Consider the following 21,856-nt stretch of genomic DNA (forward strand, 5'->3'; position numbering starts at 1 on the left):
GTTTTTCGTAGGAGACGGAAATAACATTAGATGTTTAAAATGTTTAGAAACATTAATTTGTATCCCAAACATGAATTTTTATCCCAATCTTTCAAAATTATTCAGTTTATTATACCAATGAATACAATAAGTTTGAAGGAGAACAGAAAACTCAGATTACTGGTAAAATAAAAATCAGAATAAGAAATTAAGTTACATCATTATTATTATTATTACTATTACTATTACGTTACACAATTTTTGAATTTACAACGCAATTCAGAGTGGACGAAATGGAACATAATTTTTCAGTCACATTCAGAAGGTAAATAAAATGTATGCACTAAAAAATTTAATTTTGTTTTGCTTCAAATAGTTTGAATGATTCCTTTCAAACTGGGTTAGGAATAATTAGTTGTTCAGTCATTAATTTATTTGAAATAGAGAACACTAAAATTGTTATTTATAAAATTTGATTATATAAGACAATTGCCGAGAAATTATTTTTCTATTTACATGCTCTAAAATTGCTGGTAAAGTATCTACTGGAGCATACAGAAGTATCTTATGTTAAATCTGCAAGTTGCAGTATTGGGTATCAAATACAAATATATGTAAATATTCTTTCTTTTATTTTTTAAAGTAGTCACATGCCAAGTAGAAGAACCACTATAACGTATTCGGTAAAGCGATCCGAGTTGGGTCTGCGGTGAGGACGGGATTTTTAAAAATCTTTCTATCTTGTAGCTCGGAGGTTCATCCAGCCCATGTAAAATGGGTTTTTAGCACCACCTGCGTAAGTAAAAGCAAACGAAGTATGGTTCTGACAGTACCACCTCTACTTTGTTCTGAAACTAAGAAAGTATGTGTGTCTTTTAGTTTTACATAGCCTGCGGGTCCATTAGACCTATTCCACATGGACCACAATTTATTTTTTTTTTAGTTACCAAGTAAAAAATATTAAACTGTCAAAGCAGGGAAGGGGCTAGTACAACACTGACAGAGCTTCCAGATAAAGTTTCATGTTAAAGCGGAATAGTTGTTCCATCCTAGAACATTTATTTCTGGAAAGAAGAATTCAAACTCCAGGAGCGACATGATTGGTTAGTTTGTAGGTTAGCGTCCTCGCTTCTGTACGACTTTCCTCTACATCATAAGGTGAATACCGAACCAAAATATGTATTCAAAGTTTTCAAGACTCTTCCACAAGAAATCGAAGCTGGGACCCTTTACACCGAAGGAATGCGTGCTAGTCACTGGATTAGAGAATATAATAGTAATACCAAAAATTGTATCATCTTAGTATTATCTTACAAAGCCTTTATAATACAAGTGTGCCTGCTACATAACATTTATACTTATCGTGTATCCTTTCACTTATTACATAGAAAACAAGAAATTATTTATATCTTGAATAATTTAAATAATAAAATTAAAGCACATTTTAACACGTTTGATGTTTGTTTCCATTATTATCTTTTGCAGAACAGCATGATTGCATTTAATTTCATTTTCCACTTATAAGTTTCCTATAATACATTTTTAACTGAAAGGTAAGTTTAAAAAAGCAATTCCTTTAAGCCAATATAATTGTAAAACTTAAGATTTTATTTGTAAATTACTCATTATCAATAATGTTTTTTGATATGTTGTGCAGACACACGTTTCGATTTACCGTGTTACCTGTTCGCTAGTTAGCAAATCTTTGGCATATAGTCGTACTACATTAAATGTGTTTCATGGCCTTGCTTGTGGCAACAATGAGATATACAGTAAAACAGTTTTTAACAGACAAAACAACTCAACCTACTCAAATTTAATGCAGCCTACTCTATGATGTATACAAAACTTTTAGCTCAAATCAGATCATTGCTATACGTATACACTTTAGTATGAGATTTTAACATGAAGCAACATAAAATGTTTTCTCTTACAGTTTAATGCTCAGTTTCCTTTCTAATATTGTATAAATGTTTCTTATTTTCTTTTCTAAAGTAATGAAAAATCTACTTTCTTTCATAACACTTCTTCTAACACTACTATAACATTTTAGCAGCAAACTATGTTCACTGGTACTTGTACTGGTACGCACACTAATTAAAGAAAACTATTTTACAATGTGATATTCATACTAAGTTTCAGAATATCTGGACCTAAGAAATAACTGATATTTTTTTGAAAGATCCATAGCTTTCAATTAAATAAGTATAATTTTAAGGGATAACGCTTCAACTAAGAGAGACAGATGTTGTCTGAGGTAGTAACTTTGGATCAATTCAAAAATTTCAAACATTGTGTATGATACGTATATTATTCCATAATAAAATGTATAGTATTACAGATATACCATAAAAAGTAATATATTGCAAGAAAAAATCTTTTGAAGTAACTGGTCTCTTTGTAACTTCTATTCAAACTTCGGAAAACAGAAATTTTAGAATTTGATCTATAATTAGGTTGATTTACTGTTTCCACTACTATTAGTATATGTAAGACTGTAAACACTTTATTTGAGATACTGATATTTTGACCTAACAAAATTCGGCCAAGGAAGTCTCTAGGGGATGGGTGAAGCAAATAAAAATATAATAGGAAAATCAGTACAGAGCTACAAATTATTCGAATGACTTCTCAAGCCAATCATTTTAATATCTGTTACATTGTCTCTATGAAGTTGGTACTCAAAATGGATGATGTATATGTTAATTCTGGAAAGTTTTTTTTTTGTTACTGACTACATACACCCATCGTAGTTGGACTGAAGTATGTGTCTTGCAAGAACTTTTGAAAACAATATACATATTTAATCCTTTTAAATCTTAAAAAATAAAATTTTTATTAACATTCGCTTCCTCCTTATGTCAATACGCCTGATGGAATTTGATAAATTCAAAATACCAGACGCTGAATTACGGAGTTCGGAATTTTTGCGGATCTCAGATAGTACTGAAATTAAAATGTAGATACAGCTTTATTTCTCTTCAAGTGTGTATAGTAAAGCACTGTAAAATAGTTTTCCTTAAATATTGTGTGTAATAGAGACATTAACAAACAGGACAAAAAATATGTAATATATAGGAACTTTTCTTTAAGAAAATGTATATTTTTCGTTATAAGGAATAAAAGTTATGACCAGTGCTAATTTATTAGGTATTCGATATCATACTTTTGCTTAAAGCATATTGCTTCAACTTACACAAATGGAAATAAATAAATGTATGTTCCGAATGTATACTGTTGATGCTATTGAGGAACTTGAGGTGATGTTTTGTTTGTAAAATGTATGTCATTGCTACAGTTCTTGTTCATTTTAATGCCTGTACTCTATTTATTGTTGAAGTGAAGCTTGAAAAAAAAACGATGTTATCTTTGTTCTCTGTGTTACTTTGTAAATAGCTAATAGTATGCTGTGAGTGATTTAATAAAGCAAACTTATTTGTTAATTGCATTTATTTAACTGAAACTGTACGCGTATATCGAAAGATAGCCTTGAGTGTTTTATATCTTGCTTACAACTTCAACCAAATAGTCTGCGATGCGCCTTGAATAAAATAATGATTTTGCTCATAACACTTCTCATACAGAAGGAGAATATGATGAAAGTAGCGTAGTTAAAAGAATGTTTTATTAATACTAATATCCATATTTGTGAACCTTCTCAAAGTCTCCCTTAGATGTTACCCAACCAGGAGACATCCAAGAGCTCACACCAAAACAGCAATGATAAACCCCGCATTCCATACCTCTATTGGGCGAGACCTAAGAGGTTACAGAACAGATATGTGATAACACTGCTTTAATGTATAAGGTAAAGTATAAAGCTTGATCAACGTCTTAGTTGTTCTTCTCAATATTACATAATTAATTAACTTTATTGGTTAATTAATTATGTAATATCGTGTCGGAGAAAAGCAATCCCCGAGAAGCTCTATTCGACCTTCAAACAAAAACATACAAATCTCGCCAGTTACCAAGAAATAAATATTTCAACTTTAAGAGTATTGAGCACAAATTATCAGATGGACATATTCGTGGTGCAGTGAGGCAATTAACTTAGGAAGGCGTCATGACAATTCCAGATTCATCAGTGTTGGAAGCTCTACAGAGAAGCATACTGCTCACTCACATTCATTATCTATTCCAGAGATCAATACTCCAGTAACCAGAATATCGACTGATGGCATTAAAATCTTTCTCGTTCGCATCAGCTGGAGGAATTGATAATCTCAGACCATCAATAATAAAATATCTCATTCTTAGTTAGCAATGTGAATCGAAGGATCGTCTAGTCAATTATATGTGATTTCTTACACATAATAATATATGGAAATGTACCAATCTTTTACAGACCGATTTTCTTTGGCGCACCATTGATAATACTCAAAAAGGAAAATGAAGGGATACGCCCAGTAGCTGTTGGAAATGTTTGTCAGCTGAGATAATTTGTTTCCTGAATTCTTAATAGTTATGTTGTACCCACACAAACTAAGCGTATGCATACCTTCTGGAGCTGAATCTACAATACATGCCACCAGAATGTTTTACTCCTTTCCACACTCACAAGTGAAAGTGTTTTTGAAAATCGATTTTCGAAATGCTTTAAATGAAATTAATCGAGATTCCATGTTAGTTGCATTAAAAATCATGTTACTAATTTCTATCCCTATGGTTTTCAGTTCTATTCTGTACCTAGCAACCTCTTTGTAGGAGACAATATCATCTTTCCTCAACGAGGCTTTCAACAGGGCAATCTCCTAGGTACAGCATTGTTTGCTCTGACCCTGCAACCAATTGTCAATATCATAAACTCAGAGTCGAATGTGTGGTATCAAGACGATGAGACCATGAACGGAAATACTGATGCAGTACTAAATACTTTATACAACATCCGCATACATGCAACATCCTTCGATTTACATCTAACCAACTCAAAATGCGAAGTGTGTTTTCTAAGCGCAAAAGACGAGGAAATTTAGGGAATTTGTAAAAATTTCATGAATCTGCACCCGGTATAGAACTTTTGATATCAACTAATACTGAACTTCTAGACATAGCTCTATCATCAGAAGCCAGGAAGAAAATATTTTGTTAGAAAAGATTTCGAAATTAGAGTTCTTGTTGTTACGCTTATCAATCATCTCAGCTCATTTAGCGTTTTATTTATTGCTAACCTCATTTTCAATATCAAGATTACAGTATTTCCTCCGACGTTCTCCATCCTTGTGCGAAGTGGATTTGCTTGAGAAATTTGACGATACTTTAAGAACAGGATTGGAAACTAACCTTAATTGCATCCTAAGCAAGGAATCATGGTTACAAGCATCATTACCGGTCAGAAATGGAGGTCTTGGAATCCGTCGGGCAATGCTTCTTTCTATGGCTCAAGTCAATTAACTGGAACTCTCCTACAGCGGGGAGCAGATTTGGACACCGATTCAGATGTGCAGGATTGCATCGTCAATTGGGCTAATTTAGTGAGGTATTCCCATCCGGTTAACGATTAAATCTTCGATCTACTTCAACGAACCCACAGTAAAACGTCATATTTCCTCATTATTGCATTCAACTCATAAGATCGAAGACAAGGACAGTTACCTCGTTGTTTCATCCCCGAAAAACGGTGCATGGCTTCAAGCCCTACCACTATCTTCTGTTGATCAACATGTAAGCAATGAAAGTGTTCTTATAGCTACAGCTCTGGGGTTAGGAGCAGATATGTGCAAAACACACAGTCGTTGTCCTTGTAATGCTCTTGTTGATAGGAGAGGCTTACATGGCTTATGATGCAAAAGCAGCACAGGTAGACAATCATGGTACTCAAACGTGAACGATATCATTTTGAGTTCTCTCACATCTGCAGGTGTTCCATCAGTACGAGAACTAAACGGATGCAGTCGTTCAGACGGAAAAGACCAGACGGAATAACTTTAGTGCCTTGGAAAAAAGGGAAAGCTTTAGTTTGGGACTTCACCTGCACAGACACTTGTGCTCCCTCCAATCTTCCACATTCGTCATCACGCACAAGTACTGTAGCTGCTCGTAAGGAGATTGACAAAATAAATAAATGCACCTTGAATATAGTATGTAAAGAAAGATAAATAAATATTAATTTTCTTCATAAATATTAGTTGTTCCAATTGCCATAGAGTCAAGTGGAACTTGAGGTCAAGAAGAAGCTAATTTTATCAGTGAAATAGGCCATCGTATGTCACTCATACAGGGAGATAAACGATCTAAAACATTTCTTATTCAACAGATCAGTATCACCGTTCAACGGGGAAACGTTCAGCCATTTGGGTATGTTACCCTCAGGTAAGTAATTAGGGAAGATCTTTCTTATATAAAGAGCCCCATAATTACTCAGAAGAATTTCTATTTTATTCAATGAGATGACATTCATAAAAGGAAAGTCGAATATGAATGATTTGTTCTTTTAGAAACAACGACGCTAAGATATTTTATATTATATTGTTATAACGGTTCCAGAGTAAAGAAATGCATTATGATTCTAACCACAACACGATGACCAATTTGAAAGTGTATTCGTCTTCGGTAGGTGATGAAAAGAAAAATTCTTTACTTGTAGTGTTTGTCTGGCAGCAAGTATTACATCAACAGCTTTATGTGTTGTAGACCAATGTGAATAAGATTACACATGTTAATGGCAAATTTCATGTTCATTTTGCAATAAATAACTTTTCACCTCCCGTTGTATTTTCTCATTGTAAGTCGTAGCAATAATTATTGTAATTATGAAGCAATATCAATAGTAATTTAATTTTATAAAAATATTAATTAACAGTTTGGAAACGCTAGGATTATTTTCTTTTATTTACTCGTATTTGGTTTAAGTATGATAATCAAGCACTGTATAATTACCTTCACGTACAACCAACTATACGTACATAAGTATTATATGATAAAACTTTCAAGTATTAGTAGTAAAGAATTGAAATCCGTAAACAAAATTTGTGGATTATGAAGCGGAATTGTTCGTATGTTTGCGGTGCATAACCATAATATCTACAAGCTACGTGGATTTTAGAACTAGTTATATTAGTTACATTTTAGTAGATAGATAACTAATATCACAAAGCGAAGTCGTGTACGAAATAGTTATCTATGGTAGCTCCAGAGTTTAAAGAGAGAAGTCACATTGGCAGTGGCAGTAAAACCTGCAACACACACCGATCAGGAACTCTCTAGTAATTTCTCACTTTGAAGGGCTTCTTTAAATTCTGATATGAAGAAAAAATAAATTGATATTGCATAGTCATTTATACATTATATATCCCTTTGGGGATCCCATGCTACAATCTGTACCATACGGGGTGTTTCATGGCACATTGCATTATAACTCTCCTATTTGGGCTTTTTCGTCCGGTTTTTTTGTTTGTCAAGTCCAGAAGCATTGTAGAAGACATTACGTATGGTTTCACACCTTAATGCGGCGAGACATAGGAGGTGATGACGTCATAACTCTAAAATATATATTTTCGTGTAATATTTTTTCGGGAGGTTTATGTAAAGTATTTTTGGCGGGCTTATTTTTGCACGTAGAAGATTGAAATTTTGCACACACATTCAGTCCACCGAGTAGTATTTACCAGATTTTTTCAGATTTCTGCGTTAAAACAGGGGGTAACCAGAAGGGCTAAAAGTTGAAAAAAGGGATATTTTTACCCAAAAATCCCGTTTTTCCTCATTTTCTATGATACATGATGGAGAAACTTAGTTCATACCGTCTGAAAGGCAGTTCTATTCTGAAGAGAATGATGGGCGAAACATGACCCTAGGGTAATTAGAGATGTGTCAGTAATTTTTTTTACCTGAGATCATGGTATTTTACGGTAATTTGGGGCATGGTAGGGATTCGTGATAAAATTTTTCCCGCCATTGGTATTCAAGATTGAAACCTGAAATTTGGCACACTCATTCAGTATATCAACTGCTATTTGTGATTTTTTTAGATGGCTATGTTCACACAGACCCGCTCCAAAGGAGCCCAATGTGCGAGAAAAAAATTCCCTCCAAAATTTTCTTTTTGACATCTTTTTTCCCGCTCCTGGTATATGGTATGAGCATGCGAGTGGCACCACTTGAAAGCCAACTCCAGTCTGAAGAGAATGAGGTATGAACCATGATCCTAGAATAAATAGTGACGATGCAGTAGCTGCTTGACTGAAAGTCTAAAAAATCGCCCAAAAAGCCGGGTACCGGAAAGGGATATATATATATATATATATGTATATATATATATATATATATATATATATATATATATATATATATATATATATATATATATATATATATATATATATAAACGTTAAAGGGAATACCTGGCAGACAACTTGCGGAGGTTTGAAACATACATTTTTCAAGCAAGCAGGTATGATTTCGAGTGTCATGTTCTAAACCGCACTCTCTGCTTTGCTTTGTTTTTGAATTACAGCCCTCTGAAGTTCATTTTTCCGCGCTTTCGGCACCTTATATCGCCGAAGCTATCCATCATTGACCGAAGTTCCAGATGACTTTTTTGCTGGTTTGTGTGACGGGAATCAACTCCCGAAGTTTGTTCAAATATTTTCTCACCACCTTGTATATATATATATTGCATGTAGAATTATACAACAATGTTATCAACACTGCTTAACCAACTTTTCAATTTGGATTTCTAATTGAAGCAAAATTTTAACATTCCATGGGTATGCTCTCTAGGCTAAAGGAAACCAATGATTATAGAAAGTAACTTATTGTAAAATTAAATTCTTGTTCACACTCACCGAGAACCAAACCCAGGACTCTCTACACCATACAGACATGCTCTAATGACTTAAAAATACTTTCTGAATATTGTTTTGCCGTTTTCGATTGTTCTGGACTGCCGGATAAGACAAGAAGATGAGCCCAGAAAGTTAAAATATCAATTTTTTTTCGAGAATCGGATCCGGTATAATATACTACTATGAGCAAAATAAATGATGCGTCTCTTTATTTTGAAGCTTTTTGAAAATATCTCCGTTTTCCTTATATGTTCGAAATTTCGGAAGGTTTCCCCAGCAGGACAGGTTAATAACAAACTCATTTTTAATATTTGTGTTAGATATTAGCTTAAAATAAAGAAATTAGAAGCAAAAAACATTAAATTGACAGAAATCTCGAGAATTACCAACTCTGCTAAAGTGGGAAATTTTCAAGAACGCGAGGGAATTCTGCAGTTCAACACGAAGCAGCGACATCTATGACATTGAGAGAAACGTGGATTAGATCTTAAAGCGAAAATTTTAACGAAGTATTTCTATTAAGTCTTATTATATGCATTATCAGCGAACTCCAAATATATGAATATATGGTAAGTATTAACGTATAGATAGAGCGAATAATGGAAATTGCCCATGGAAAAGCACGAATTGTTAGCACAATCATAATGAAAAATCGTCTTTACTGTAGAACAGGTTCAGTTCACGTAAGAAAACAAATACCTCAGTTAGATAAAGCAACGAGTTTGTATGCCAAAGATAGTGGGTTCGAATCCCATGAAAGTGCTGTTGTCATTTTTATCACTATTTTATTTTATTTGTTTTTTATTTGGGAAAGAATCAAATTGTAACATGAGTAAAACTCATGACGATACCAAGAAAAGAGAAAATATCGTTATCGCATTTGCATTAGTGTCTCTAATTTTTGTTTGCAAAGTTTCGTACTTATTTCCCCTGTGATCATTGCTCACTACATGCTCCTTGATGCATAACGAATGTTTTTCAGTAAATGTTAATTCTAGTTTGGAGAATTTTATAAAGTTTCACAATGTTTCTCACTAGATAGTCTTCTATCTACGTGTTTGGATATTTTGATAACAGATTTCTCTATTAAATGTTTAATTTTCCCTATAAATATTTGTCTTAAATTGAAATTGTTTTGAATTAACTACATAAGGAAAGTTGCCCGAAGGAGAAGAACTCAAGTAATTGATATTCTACGTAAAAGCAACCTATTGTAGAATGATGATGCTTCTTACCTTCAGCACATAATCTTAACATTAGAGAGTCAAACAGAAAAAAATCATGTTTTTTCCTCCCCTACGACCACTAATCTTAAAGCTCTACATGTAATGATTCGTGTCACATAATTTCGGCTCTCCAAAAACATTTATATGTATTATTATTATTATTATTATTATTATTATTATTATTATTATTGTTGTTGTTGTTATTATTACTGAATATGCCACCCTTACATAATGTAGTAACTTTAGATATCTTAGCTTAAAGTGCTTTCTTTAGTAATAATTCGAGCAACCACGTCACAAAATTTAAAATGTATGAGGGGGCACGACGTTCTATTTCCCCTCTCTTTTCAGCACCCTCCAACAGAAAGTATATAATTCCTGAGAAGCAGGGCAGACAAAATGAATAAGAAATATATTTACAGCATCCTTTCCTCCTTCGTGAATGGAATATCACGTAGCATTTTTTATTCTACCCAAGACGACCCTAAGCCATTATGGTTAGGTAACAAAAGGAATACCTAATATATTTATAGCGCCCCCTGACTGTAATATTATCTTTTCTTTATTTGTTCGAGGCTGCCCTACACAACCAAGGGTGAAAAAAGAATAGGAAAAGTGTCTAAAGATTACAAAGCACTTTATATTTTGTCAGAAACAAGGCAGTATATACACAGCATCGCTTTCGTTAACAAGTGTTTCACTCTTGAGTCGCTTATAAAATTAGGCAGAATAAACTTTTGCAGATCATTGTTCTAGAGTGATTTGTCCAGGATGGTCCGGTGTCTCGCTAATAACGATGAGTATGTTTATTTACATCACCGTTAAAGAAATAGCAAACTTTCTGAAAGGAACTTACCTAGAAAACATCAGATCTTCCTTCTACTTAGCCAGAGCACACTCTGAAAAATTGAATCTGGCGATCCGAGTGAAAGTTCTATGGGACTATTAGAAAAATATATATATTCCCGTTTCCACGCTGATGGTAGAATTTCTTAAGCAGTTATTGAATTACGTTCGAAGCATAGGCGTAAATAGCGCCCCCGCAACCCTGTGGCGTGGGGACCGCACAAGCCGCAAGGCAAAAAAATATATAGAAAGTACGCAGGGGAGGACCAGGCCAAATTTTCACACGTGCAAAGTGACTTTTTGGCCCCCTCCCTTTAGTACTAGCCTATGTTTTACATTTTATCATAGTGTTTTTGATATTTTAAACCCATTTTTTAAAAAGAAATTCATTATCTTGGAAAATTTCACAAAAGATATGTCCCGCTATAAACAATACAAACTCTTCCAAACGCTTGATCTAGTGACTAGCACGCCTGCCTTCTATGGTGCCGGGTCCAATTCACGGTGGATTACTGTCGAACGATAAAAGTGGTTCGGATTCCACTATAATTAGTATCCATATCTCCCCTGGCCATTATGGCATAACCGTGGAACGCTAAACTCAAGCAAACAAACAATCAATACTTACTTCCCCGCCACTCTTTATTCTACATGCCCTCTCTCCATTTTTCGATACAGCCCCCTTAATACTATGAAACTCTCTTCTTCCATGCTGAAATGGAAAAAGATCATGTAATTGACACTACTTTACTAGAATATAACCAAAAACGTCAGTAGAAAACACATTATAAAATTTACTTTTTGAGCCTCGTTTTGGCGCCTTTCTTTCTCTGGCGCCCCGGGCAGTCGCTCGGCTCTTGGTTCACCCCTGAAAGTACGGACGAATAACTAAGGACTGCGGAGGAGAGGTTAAGCTTCATGTTATGCCACTGGTTTGACGTGTTTGAAATGTTCAGTAAGTGATCGGTTAGTGAAATAATTTCGACGGTTACTGATGTTTAAAGTTTAGCTAAGACAAAGTTACCTAACCAAATACATTTGATATCGCGATGCCAGAATTTGATTTTTCCTCACATGAAAAGATAAAACAATACTAATAAAAACCCTTACTCATACTGGGCTCGAACTAAAAACCTAATTCGTACAGACTAGTTGCTCTGACCAACTGTGTTTCGATTTCTTACGCGAAAGAAGTCTGTTATATTACGAGGCATGCTTTTCATTATCAAACTGTTCGAAGTAATACGAACATGGCTTAAGAACAGAGACGTATCTGAATTACAACTCGATTGACCTTGAGGGCAAATCACCAAAAGGTAGCTATAAACGTAAGTTCAGCATGCATTTCTGTGAAGTTCTGTTCAGTATTCCTATCTGCCAATCATGCTTGTTTGTAGGAGTAATATTTTAAAAACCTAACCTTTCGATAGAGCACAATGGCAGGCAAAGGGTAGGAATTCTTGCCCTTGTGAACGTGGGATACCACTATGTGCAATAAAACTGTCGCGTCTCCTTGAAGTGATATTTCATCGAAAACAACCCGTTTTCCTTTATATATCCGAAGTTTTTGAGGGTTTCGAAATGAGGAAACGTTACTGACAAACTAGGACGCATTTAGGGGTGGGTCCAGGGGGTCAGGGCCCCCTCTGAAATCCCAATTTTTCTGTAAATTTAGCCTAATTTTGCTGGTTATCTTAATTTTATTATAATTTATCCAAATATTGAAGTCGGACCCCTCCCGAAATAAATTACTGCATACGTGTTTGCTGACAATTTTCAATATATTCGTTAAATAGTAAAGTAAATTAACTAAATTAGGAGCAAAAAGCTTCGACACAGGATAACTTTTGTCCACTGCCAATATTGTTAGAAGGGATATTAATAGCAAAAACTGCTAGTCATTGCTGAACCATGGAACGTCACCCCGAACAACATGCCTATTATTGAGAACTACATATGAAACATGTTATCAAAACTTATCCAGCTTTTTTCTGGCATAAAATTATTTTATGCACCAAAATTCACTCTCCTAAAATGTGTATCTAAACATTGCTCTACGTATCTATGAAGCAATGAATTTTTTTTTATCGAAATATGTGAGCAGGAAACTCTAACAGCCAGCCATTTTATTTAAATCGTAAAAACCCTGTAACCGTGCATTACCGTGAAGACAAAGTTGGTCCATTGGTAAAGTGTTGGAAGAATGAAAACTCAATGTTCGTAGATTCGAATCTATCCACTCATCACAACATTTTATTCTTATGTGTAACGATGAAATAAGAAAAAATGTATAACCGTTAAGACAAAACTTCAACCAAGTCTGAAGAAAATACTAAAATTGTAACACAATGAAGTCAACCAAGAATTATTTCATGTAGTGTTTGGACAAAATTACAGCTGTCAACAATTGCAGAAGTAAAAACAGGCTCATAGGCGTAATGCAGTCTAGATTTCTGAATGCATTTACTTCCTGAAAACTTCCGTCTCGTCATTGGTATGCCGTAAGTCATGATAAAACCTTTCAATTGTAAGTGAAATGACACAAACTAAAACAGTTTCAAGTCAATAAATGTCTATGTGTAAAAGTAGGTATCTCTTATCTGCAGTTCTGAGTTCCTTTTACTTTGAAGGGAGAAAAGAGAGAAGAAAGTATGGTGTTCGAAAAAATGAAATTTGAGATTTCAGCGAATTAACAAGTATTAACTTATAGCTCCTAACACCGAAAAAGTTACTTTTCGATACATGTCCATCTGTTCGTCCATCCGTTCGCTACACTTTTCTGTGCACTCGCCTAGAGGCCATACCGTTCAACTAATCTGCACCAAATTTTAGTTTAAGATTATTAGGAAGATTTTCATAATATTTCCTATAGTTTTTTTTTATTTCATTCCTACTCCAAAAACAAGGGAAGTTTCCGGTACGATGAAAATAGAAAAAAAAGATATTTTCTCATAACTGGTCCTAACGGTCTTGTTTTCTTTCTTTTTTATATAAATCAATATTTAATTAGCAACCCTATTTTGTGGTATAAGGCATTTATCTGAGAAAAATCTACAAGGGGTAGTTTATACTAAGGGGTGAGTTTTTTCTCAGTGATTTTCTCAAAATGGACTCAAGTGTTTTCGTTCATATTTTATAAATAAATATTTCATTAATAACTTAACAATATGGCATAACTCGTTTGTGCTAAAAAAAATGGGAGGTGTAGTTTATTTTTGGAGTGTGTTGTCTGGGCGATTTTCTCAAAAAGACTCAAAAGAGTTTATTCATATTGCAAAAATAAATATTTCGTTAATAACCGACCAATATGGCAAAACTCGTTTGTCCCGAAAAAAATATGCAAGGTGTAGTTTACTCTTGGGGGCGTGTTTCCTCCACGGTGTTCTCAATAATGAGTCAAGCAATTTTGTTCGTACTCAGAAATAAATATTTCATTAAAAACATAATAATATGGAATAACTCGCTTACCCTGAAAGAATCCTCCAGAGTTTATTCGGGGAGTTATTTTTCCCTCACGATTTTCTCAAAAATTACTTGGGCAATTTTATTGATAGTTCATAAATAAGTATTTCATTAATAACCCTATATTTTAGTATAAGTTATTTCTATGAAAAACAATTACAACGGATAGTTTATTTTATGGGTCAAGGTTTTTTCCCGACTATTTTCTCGCATGACATTCGATTTTGTTCAAATTTCGCAAATAAATATTTCATTAATAACCAAAAGTATATCTTTACTCATTGTTCGAAACAATTCACAAGAGGTAGGTTCCTCCTGACGTGTTCTTTTTGAACGACTTTCTCAAAAATGACTCATTTGATTTTTTTTTCATATTTCATAAACAATGATTGCATTAATTGGTATATTATATGTCTAATGAAAAAAAAAATGTGCTCAAAGTGTGAGTTAGTTTTGAAGTGTGGATTTTCTTCAATCGAAATTTTTTATTCGATAATCTGACATTCGATGTATTTGAATAATACGATAATTTTATTCGTATTATCGAAATACACACTTCAGTAACAACTGCGGCCTAACACAGTTAAGAAATTGAATTTAAAAAGTTTAGTGCGGTGGCCCTGTAACTGAATATTTTTTGGCAAATTCCCTTGGCTTTTTTGGTAAACTCAGGCTTTTCTTTTTCGAGTGACAAAAGAGAGAATAAAATATAGTGATTGTGAAAATAATATATCAAATTCAGATTTCAACGGATTTACATGTTTCATGGCGTCTACATACCGAAAATGCGACTTTTCGACACCCGTCCTTCCAGTCCATCCGTTCGGTACACTTTTCTATGCACTCGCCTATAGGCCATGTCGTTCAACGTATCTACACTAAATTTTAAACTTAGGGTTTACATAGTATTCCTACAGGAGATTTTCCAATTTTTTTCCTACCACCTAAAATAAGTGTGGTTTACAAACAGCCGAAAATCGAAGAAAGCTATTTTCTCCAAAATGGTTTTAACAATTTTGTTTATTTTTCATTAATCAATATTTAATTAACAACCCTATATTGCAATATCAGATATTTCTCTTAGAAAAATTTACGAGGGGTAATTTATTCTTGGAGGTGACTTTTTCTCGACGATTTTCTCAGAAAAGACTCTGGAAAATTTTGTACACACTTCATAAATAAATATTTAACCTTACAACATGGTATAAGTCAATTGACCTGAAAAATATATGAGTAGTATTTATTCTTGGAGTTGAATTTATTCCCAGTGAGTTTCTCAAACACGACCAGTTTGCATCATGTGGTTCGGATTCCACGTTAATCAGTAGGTCCACGCCTCATATAGCCTCGCTGCTGAACGGGACGTTAAACTCAAAATCAACTCAACTCAACGACCAGTTGGCAACCCTGTATCTCGACAACGAAGCAAAATTTGTAAACTACAAGAGGACCATTTGTCTCCTATTGATGTCACGAATCATCTCCCGAAGTTTATGGGCATCTTTCATTTTCACCCTTAATGAAGCTTCTTTTCGAAAAGTTAACTATTAACTTTAGATATTGTTTATTTTTTTTAAACCACAAATACCGTTATTAATTTTAAGGCTGAGAGCTATTCTGAGAGAATAGATCTTGAAAAATAATTTTAAAACTTAGACTTTTGTTTTCGAGACATTCCAGAGAAGACGATACATTTGACAAGGTATCTCCTGTCCAAAACATTTGTCTCGTCTTATCTTGGGTGTCACAAAGCGCGTCTCGTCTTTCTCGAGACATGCTTTATCTCATGCGCATTCGTTAACACTTGGAAAGGATTATCTTTCTATTCAAAGCATTGTTTTTATAATGATTGCATATTTATGATAATTGCTGTCAACATATATTACAGTAGTTTCAGTTGAATTAATTTTTATTATTATTATTGAAATTAAAATTAAATCCAATATCTAGTTTAACGTTGCACATTTATGCACCTACGCTAAGGGAGAATGATGATGAATGAAATTGTGAAATGAAGAAAGTGGGAGAAAAATGGAAAATCCTAAGAAAATCCCATATCCATGCACACGGTATTTGTCCACCTCAAATTTCACTTAACGCGAAGTGGAATCGAGCCACGGACCCCATGCATTAATAATAATAATAATAATAATAATAATAATAATAATAATAATAATAATAATAATAATAATAATAATAATAATAATAATAATAATAATTGAAGCGAGCTTAACGAGTTGAGATGATTTTGAGTTTAACGTCCTGTTCAACAGCGAGGCTATATGAGACGTGAACCTACTGATTAACCGCTTAGCCACGGAGGAACTCCGAGCTTAACGAGCTTAACGAGTTTCAACCGTCCGACTCAACCAACGTTTGAGTGCCTGTTCGTTTGTCTGTTGCATGACAACTTCTCATAAAAGACATTTCATTTTAATGAAACTAGTAAGTGCCATCTTTTAGCTTTGCAAAGTAACTATTGCTTCGAATTTGAATCTGTAATATATAAGAGGTTAAAGTAACCAAATTGTGCAAGTTTCCACTTATGTATACAAAACAATTTTGCAATATCAACTACGTCAATCTTGTCCCATAAAAAACCCGAAATCCTTACACTGAAGAGCACTCCGAGATTTGATCATTGTCCACACGGACTGAAATTGTCGTTTGAAGCCAAGACTTTAATATGAAGCCAATAATTTCTTTAAAATTGACGAAAAATTCGAAAGTTATAAGCATTTTCATATTTTTGCCTTTTCCCATAAGGGAGCCCTAGCCCCCTATACTGAAGAGCCCCCCTTCCCCCGAGATTTGATCAGTGTCCACGCGGACTGAACTTGTCATTTGGAACCAACACTTTAATAAAACTAACTCTATGGCCTATGGAACCCGGAGGTTCAATGCTGCGTTCACAAAAGCTCTCCACTCACTTCTATCCTTAGCTAACTGCATCCAGTTTCTACTTTGTATTCCAATCTCTGCGAGATACCAACACTTTAATACGAAGCAAAATATTTCTTTAAAATAGACGAAAAATTCGAAAGGTATAAACATGTTAATATTTTTGCCTTTTCTCATAAGGGGGCCGTATTGGCCTACACTGAAGAGCCCTACGAAATTTAATCATTGACCACTTGGACTCAAATTCTCATTTGAAACCAAAACTTTATTATGAAGCCAAACATTAAATTTTTACATCAATTTATACTGACTCGGTTCCGGTTCACCCCACTATTGTTTAGTTTAGTTAAGTGGTAATTTGTGACAGCTTCACATCATCAAAAGAATGTTTCACTTCCCCCCCCCCTCCCTCAGGAGTTCGTGCTAGATCCGCCACTGGAATCAATAGACACTTTTCCTATTCTTTTTGTCACCCTTGATTGTGTAGGGGCTCCCTCGTACAAATAAAGAAACGGTAATATTACAATCAAGGGGCGCTATATATTAGGCATTTCTTTAGTTTCCTACCCCTAACCGCAAAGGGCCATCTTTGGTAGAATAAAAAATTTTACGTGATATTCCATTCATGAAAGGGAAGAGGATGCTGTAAATATATTTCTTATTCATTTTGTCTGCCCTGCTTATCAGAAATTACTTTCTGTTGGAAGGGTACTGAAATGAGAGGGGCAAAATAAAATGTCGTACCCCCTCCTACATCGTTGCTCAAACAATTACTAAAGAAAGCATTTTAAAATAAGATATTTAAGATTTAAACTAAGAAACTAAGATATCCTTACATTATGTAAGGATGGCATATTTAGGATTATTATTACTATTATTATTATTATTATTATTATTATTATTATTATTATTATTATTATTATTATTATTATTATTATTATTATTATTATTATTATTATTATTATTTGAATGTTTTGGAGCACTGAAATTTTGTGAGACGAACAATGGTATGTAGAGGTTTAAGATGGTGGTCATAGAGGAGGAAAAACCAGGATTTTTCTCTGTCTGACTCTCTAACGTAAAGATTATGTACTGAAGGTAAGAAGCATCATCATTCTACAATAGGTTGCTTTTACGTAGAATATCAATTACGTGAGTTTTCCTCCTTCTGGCTACTTACTTTATGTAGTAAATTCAAAAAAAGATTCAATTCAATATAAGTACATTTGAAAACTTTTCCGTAATTAAACATCTAGGGAAAATTAAACATTTAGTAGGGAAATCTGTTATCAAAATATCCAAACGCGTAGATAGAAGACTATCTAGTGAGAAATATTATGAAACTTTATAAAGTCCTCCAAATTAGAATTAACATTTACTGGTAAACATTCGTTATGCACCAGCGAGCATATACTGAGAAATGAGCACAGAGGAAATAATTACGAAACTGTTTGCAAACAAAATTAGAGACGCTAATGCAAGTGCGAGAAATTAATCATATTCATGGAGGAATTAAATGTCGACTAAAAGCAGGGAATTCGTGTTACTATTCGGTTCAAAATCTCTTACCGCCGCGAATTCTGTCGAGGAATTTGAAGCTTAAAATATACAAAACGATAATCATGCCTGTTGTTCTGTATGGTTGCGAAACATGGTCACTTATTCTGAGGGAAGAACATAGACTGAAAGTATTTGAGAACAAGATCCTGAGATGAATATTCGGATCCAAGAGGAACGGGAATGGGGAATGGCGGAAACTTCATAACGAGGAACTACATAATTTATATGGTTTACCCAACATTGTTAAGGTCGTCAAGTCTAGGAGGCTTAGGTGGGCGGGTAATGTAGCTAGAATGGAAGAAAGTAGTGTGAAGAGACTATTATTCATTATTTATTGGCTTTCGTTGATCTCCCACAAAATCATTTATTGTTTGTATAAGAAACATAATATTCTTTAAGACATCTTCGGTGTTGTGAGACTATTCTTTTTTTCTCTTCCTAATTACATAAAATTATTTCTTATGTGTCGAAGAACGCTAGCTATTCGGATGTCTTAGTTAATGGAATTCATGTATGTCTGAGAATTTAGCCAACTTTTCTCTTCCGTAATTTTGTGTTTTCGTAGCTAAATCGTGGAAGTGTTTGTTTATGTTGTATAATGTATTATGTCAATGTGTACTATATGTAATAAAGCTGAGAGAGCTCCTTTTCCAACTATCTGTCCATCTCTGACATCATGAGTACCTGTTGGGACGAAAACATCTCATCTACAGAGATCCTCTGGAGTCAGCAGGATTATCAGCAGATCTTTTTTTTTAAATACTCCCTCCAACCCGGAAACAGGGAGTCACACGGAGCCTTTGGAGTCGCTTAGAGGCTTTGAGGTCGGCTATCAAAGTTAGTCTCCAGATCCTGTCGGGAGTCGGTCTTCGGAGTCATGTTAGGACTCAGTCGCGAAGTTGTCAAAAGACTGTCGAGAGTCGGTCCGGGGAGTGCACGGCAGTCAATAGGGCACTCCAAGAGCAACTTAGAAAACGAATCGAACAGTCTATAATTCGGTTTTCGACATACAGAACACCGGACGAACAACAGGAGGAAGCCCAGCAGAGAAGATGAAGCTACAGGTACTGTGACGTCAGATTTCTTCCTCACCTCTCACCTACCCACACTCTCTATCTCCAAAAAACTAAAATTCTCATTTTTATTTCTCTTAAAATCAGGCGGGTGTCGTCCGGTCCCAGGATCTGTTCTACCTTTGAGAGACATCCCAAGAATCTCATTTTGACGAGACAGCTTTCTTTGAAAATTCTTTTCAAATTAAGCACCCGTAAAATGATGGAGATGCTGGTTTTCTTTGTAATTTCTACTTTATTTTTTCCTTCCGTGAAATGGTAGGGATACTGGCTCTTTCTTATAATTTCTATTTTATCCCCCCCCGTAAAATGGCGGAGATGCTGATTTTTTATCAGTAATTGTTCCTCTATCCCCGCGTAAAATGGTGGATATACTGCTTTCTTCTTTACAACTTTTCAATTAAGTTTTTTTCTAATCATTTTTCACCACCGCTACCCCTCACCAACCCTCTCTGTATTACGCTACTCAAAATTAGTTCTTTTTTTCTCATTCGCAAGACTTGTTTTCTCGTCAATCCTTTGAAAAATGGTGGAAAAGCCCCAAATACCTCTCGTGCTTTAAGACATTCTGTTACCTCTCTTCCTCCCTCTAAGTTTTTGAATGTGTAATTTAGACCTAAGTAGTTATATATGTACACTGCGTATTTTGCTAAACTAGTGCCCATTTTAGTTCTTTTTTGTGTATATGTTGCGATGTCTTGTTGATGAATTTTTAGTACCGGGTGATGACTTCTTAAATCTTAGTGACACGATTTATTTCGATCGCGCGGCTTGTTCGTCCCCTGTATCGGCTAAGTTTACCAGAAATTATTTAGACCAGTTTCGGGAAAAGTTAGAATTTTCTGAGGTCTTATCCGATATTACTCCCGATTCATTAGAAGTTACAGTCGAGAAGCCTAGTTTAGACATGGCGTCAGGAGGCGACAACCAACCGTTGCCTATTTTTAATACCATAGTAAGACCAGCACCTTTCTACGCTAGGTTAGGGGAACACGTAGAACGTTTTGTGCGAAAATATGAATCTATTGCTGACATTAATGGTTGGGATGGGATGAGACGGAAGCTAGTATTTGGGAACTTGCTTAGGGGTCTTATGAGCAATTTAAGCAGGCATAATAACAGCGTTTAAGTATAATTTGGTTCCCCAGTTGAGAGAGGCTCAAATGCAAGGACGGGAACAGGACGATGATGAGTCAGTTGTTGATTATGTATATGCAAAACAGTATCTCATTCTGAGAGCAGATCCTAACGCGCCTGAGAAAAAAACAGATACAACTGATCATAGAAGGGTTATTGCCCGACTTTTTCAAGGTCGTTATTCGCAAAGAATATAATACGGTAGCTGCGTTGTTAGGTGATTTACTAGTGGAAGAAAAGACTCGGCTATTACTCAAGAGAAAAGAGTTGGAAAAATTCTTTAAAAAGAATTCTGCGGTCTTGCATTCATCAGTGCTTCCGCCAAGCCAAGTTGATAGTCAGTTATGTAGAAGTGCGGAGTCAGCAGTTCAAAGTCCGCTTTACATACAAGAGAATTTTGAGCAGTCAGCTACAGCACAGAAAGAACAGACTAAGGCAATAGGTGATCATATGAATGACTTGCAACAGCAATTAGCTAAAATGACTCTTCAAATATCCGCGTTAACCTCAAATAATGACAATCAAGGTAGTGATCATGCACAAAATAAGAAAAGTCAGCAAAGGAATATAGGTCAGGTTAATAACGAGAGAAGTGATAATCGTCAAAACCGTAGAAACAATAATAACAATAATAAAAACAATTCAGGTTCTTCTACGCAATCTTCTTCACAGACCCAGGGTTCGAGTCCTAGTAAGGGTCCCATTGTCTGTTATAAATGCAACATGCCTAACCATATTGCACGGCACTGTAGGGCGTCTTTAAACTCAAAAACAGAGTAGGTCACAGGGACGAATCTGCTCGGAGGTGCGTTATAGTTCCCATTGTATCTTCTAACGACTTACCACATGTTTCGGCTCTTTTAGATGGTCAGCAAGTTAAGATCAA

Source organism: Thermobia domestica, chromosome 7 (assembly GCF_964235325.1).
Source record: "Thermobia domestica chromosome 7, izTheDome1.hap1.1, whole genome shotgun sequence".
Lineage (NCBI taxonomy): Eukaryota > Metazoa > Arthropoda > Insecta > Zygentoma > Lepismatidae > Thermobia > Thermobia domestica.